The sequence below is a fragment of the Triticum aestivum genome, chromosome 3B (assembly GCF_018294505.1).
Source record: "Triticum aestivum cultivar Chinese Spring chromosome 3B, IWGSC CS RefSeq v2.1, whole genome shotgun sequence".
Classification (NCBI taxonomy): Eukaryota; Viridiplantae; Streptophyta; class Magnoliopsida; order Poales; family Poaceae; genus Triticum; species Triticum aestivum.
In genome coordinates this window covers 27,302,196-27,306,553 of record NC_057801.1, presented here as the reverse complement: position 1 = coordinate 27,306,553, position 4,358 = coordinate 27,302,196, and the positions used below count along the sequence as shown (strand labels likewise).

At 46.9% G+C, this 4,358-nt stretch overlaps 1 long non-coding RNA gene across 1 annotated transcript; it reads left to right on the top strand.

The window, feature by feature from the left end:
- Positions 1-1,386: 1,386 nt before the first annotated feature.
- LOC123064489 (uncharacterized) lies at positions 1,387-4,123 on the top strand. The gene is made up of 4 exons (XR_006430715.1): positions 1,387-1,744; positions 1,853-2,066; positions 3,014-3,088; positions 3,690-4,123. It is a non-coding gene; the product is annotated as an uncharacterized lncRNA (long non-coding RNA).
- The last annotated feature ends 235 nt before the right edge of the window (positions 4,124-4,358 follow it).

Genomic DNA, 4,358 nt, shown 5'->3' with positions numbered 1-4,358 from the left:
TACTCACAACTCATCGGAGGGGCAATGGTGTTGATGTAGAAGCCCTCCATGGTCGATTCCCCCTCTGGCGAAGCGCCGGCGAAGGCTCCAAGATGGGATCTCACGGATACAGAAGGTTACAGCGGTGGAAATAGTTTTTCGTTGGCTCCTGGATGTTCTCGGGGTACGCGGGTATATATAGGAGGAAGAAGTAGGTCGGTGGCCGCCCGAGGGGCCCACGAGATAGGGGTCATGCCCTGTAGGGGTGGGCACGCCCTCCACCCTCATGGCCGCCTCGGCTGCTTCTTGACTTGCACTCCAAGTCCTCTGGATCACGTTCGTTCCAAAAATCATGCTCCCGAAGGTTTCATTCCGTTTGGACTCCGTTTGATATTCCTTTTCTTTGAAATACCGAAATAGGCAAAAAAACAGCAATACGGGCTTGGCCTCCGGTTAGTAGGTTAGTCCCAAAAATGATATAAATGTGTAAAGTAAAGCCCATAAACATCCAAAAAGGGTAATATAATAGCATGGAACAATAAAAAATTATAGATACGTTGGAGACGTATCAACTATCATGGTGTTATTTTTGTGCAGAAATAAAAGTTCTCGGATTGGAACGAAACTTTGCGAAGATTTCTTATATCAAATAAGAGAATTTCTGGAGCCAGGAGGTACCTAAGGGGGGCACCTGGGTTGGCACAACCCACCAGGGCGTGCCTGCCCCCCCCAGGCGCGCCCAAGTGGGTGCTGCCCTCTTGGTGGCCCCGCTGACCCTCAAACCGAGGCTATAAAATCCCATTTTTTCAGAAAAAAGTCAGGGAGAAAGAATTATCGCGTTTTATGAGATGGAGCCGCCGCCATCTCCTGTTCTTCATCAGGAGGCCAGATCTAGAGTCTGTTTGGGGCTCGGGAGAGGGGGATCTTCGATCTTCGTCATCACCAACACATCTCCATCGCCAATTGCATGATGCTCCCCACCGGGAGTGAGTAATTCCTTCATAGGCTCGCTGGTTGGTGAGGAGTTGGATAAGATTCATCATGTAATCGAGTTAGTTTTGTTAGGGCTTGATCCTTACACTACTAGGAAAAGGCTTATAGACAGAGCAATAGCAGCAGCGTGGGAATGGAAACCGCGCTACTACTATTTAGTAGTAACGCGGGTAAAAACAGTGCGCTACTACTAAAAAATAGTAGTAGCGCGGGTCTACTGTTCCCACGCTACTACTAAATATCCCCCAGGACAGCTTATAGTAGTAGCGAGGGGTATAAAAACCGCGCTACTACTATTTTCTAGTAGTGGCGCGGTCTGCAATCCCCACGCTACTACTATAAATTGACGAAATACCCCACTTTAGCAGCCGCGATGTACCCGTGGCCCGCGCTACAGCTAGTGGCACCGCACCGCAACCTTATCTCCCCTGTCCCTTGCCCCACCCCCTCCATCGCCCCTCCCCCAACCAATCTTGCCCACACCGCAGATGCCTCCTCCGCCCCCCAACGACGGCGACAGGGACGCCGGCGCCCTAACCCGCGTCTCCTTCCACCTCCCCCAGCTCGTCTTCTCGCCGGCCGCTTTAGAGGAGCCTCCTTTCGCGCGTGCATCATGGTCGGGCTGCGGCGACCACCAGAGGTCCACCGCGGCAGGAGCTCCCTCCTTCTCCACTACGAGGCACCAGCAGAGGGGGACGACTCCTCCTTCCATCCCTAGCTGCGACATCCAACCTCTAACGTAGATTGAAACCCTAGCCCGAATCCGGCAGAGGTGCAGCAGCACGGGATCCCCTCCAAAAGTAGCATCTTCTTCTTCCTCTGGTTCTTCTTCTTCTTCCCCGGATCTGATGCGTGTGTGTGTTCACGTGGTTGTGTGCAGACAGTTAAAGGAAGGGGGCGGGCCATGGAGAAGCTGCAAGGTGTGGGCCTGAAGCCATGGATGGTTGTGTTTGGTATGAGGATAGCGGACGGCGAGGAGGCACCGAACCAAGCGGCGGGCAAGGATGAAGTGAAGCTGCACGCACCGTCGTCATATCCCTCCTCCGCCTGCTGTTACTAGAAGCAAGCGCAGTACCATCTCATTTCATCACGAGGTGAGGTCTCGTCCGCGTGCCCGCGAGCTGCTTGTGTTTATGCCCATATTGTTTCTCTGTTCATCGACACCCCCACGGCAGCCTACAACCTCTACCCACCTACAATCCTTATTGTTTGTTTAGTGCTCACTAACCCACATTGAACGATTCCAGTCGATGAATGAATGCATCTGGTCCAGCAAGAGGGGAGGGCAGAGCAGAGCAGGGCATCCAATGCGTTTCTTTCCCATATACTTTTGCCTTCTTCAAGTACTAGCATACGTATGATCATCATTAGAGGCTAATCTCCTTTTTGCCGGGTCAGTGGATGCTAATCATAGTTTAAGACTTTGGTCGGTCAAGTCAAGAACAACTAGTACGTATGTAGTGACATGTGATTCATCGGTCAAGTCAAGCAAGACACAACTACACTCACTCTAAGTGACTCTGCTCTCCCCGTCCGGCGCTTGCATCCACCACCTGCTGCTCAGCCTCGCCGGCCGGCAATGCAGAGTTTCGTCCTGCACTATATTTCTTGCTCAATTGTTGTTAGTGCTTAGGTTGTACTAGTAGCAGCAACACAAGTACAAGAAGGGTTTCAGATTTCTCACTTGTGCAAAGAATAAGTTCAGTCAATCTAATATTCATACTTACACTGTAAATCCCTATGTACTTTCAGTGAATTCCCTTTGTAATGGTAGTGTTTGCAATGTACAATTTCAGTGTAAGATAGACTAATAAAAGACTGAAACTACAGTCCAAATCATTGTTACTTAACTGAAAATATTTAGAATAAAAATATGCATTGTAATTTAATGTGCATTTTTGCCCAGTAATGTGTATTCCTTCTCTTTTTGGTTGCCTGGATTTAAAGTGGTTTTGGACCGTAATTTTTAGTAATGTGTCACTTCTAGTTTACTTGAATATTTTCGGCTTACATGAAGGGATGCATGCTCTTCATCTTGCAGGTATGACTCATCCTCGCATTCTTACTTCGCCTTTGTTTCCTTCAGCTTCTTGATCCTGAAATTTTATGATAAATTGTAAGTACTCAGTATCATGTTCTTAAGCAAAGCTACTGTTTTTTGCTTGAATTACAGTCTTTTGTCTGACCTATGTATAGTGTCAATAAAAATCTAAATTTCAAGATGGAGATACATTTTTTAGTGGCATCTTACATCACAGTAATTTACAACCAAGATAGGTTTACAATGTCTTTTTTATAGCAACTATAATGCATAGCTACAAATTTTGTCGAATACACATATGTATTTTGTATGCATGAAAAATACTGGGGTCAAATAGAATAACAAGTAAATCATTCATTTTGTCTTCATATTTACTTGAAGAACTGCATGTTCTTCATCTTTGTATGCCCCATGTATTTGCTTGTAAGCTTCAGTAGTGTTATCTATCTAGTCAAATATTTCAAGCATATATAGCTCAAATACACTAGTATTTCTTGAATGCACCAAAACAAGAAGATAGCATGAACACGTACAGCTAGGGTATGCATTTAGTAGGTGTTTTTTCGTTTTGAAGATTCATAATAGACTAAAAGAGACAGATAATTGAAGAAAATACCCTACTAGATCTGCACGAGGGCGCGAACTAACAAGTTTTCACTTTCTCGACTGGGTGCAGGGTGATCGACGAGGACTACTGCGGCCCGATGGGAGTCGTGCTCTTCAACTACTCGGAGGCAGACTTCACCGTGAAGCCCCGCGACCGTGTCATAGAGATTATCGTCCAGGTGATTGCGACGCAGGAGGTCCCCGGGGTGGAGGACCTCGACGCCACCGTTCGGAGGTCACAGAGGTGGAGGACGACGCCACGGTCCGGAGTTCCTCAAGGTGGAGGACCTCGACGCTTTGTACATACATCTAGAGAAGTGGTCTGGTTAGGTTGGTGGTGAAATGCTAGGGAAGGTACCAACCTTTTGATGATGGTTGTGTGTGTCCTCGTGATCTCTTCGAATTGAGATGTTGAATGTTGCATCCATGAACACTGCAAGTGTTAAGATGGTTCTGTGAAATTTATTTTGCATTGGACGTGTCTCTGATCTCCATTCATGAATATTGCATCTATTTTTATTTTTTTAATTCCTAATTTGCTACTAGTAGCGCTGGGAAAAAAGTGCCCTACTAGTATTTAGGATACTAGTAGCGCTGGTATTGTAGGCACGTTACTACTACTTCATTAGTAGTAGCGCGAGTCTGTAATAGCAGTAGCATGGGTGGCACACGCTACTACTAAGAAAGTTAGTAGTAGCGCGGGTTTCTCCCACGCTACTACTAACTATTAGCTGTAGCG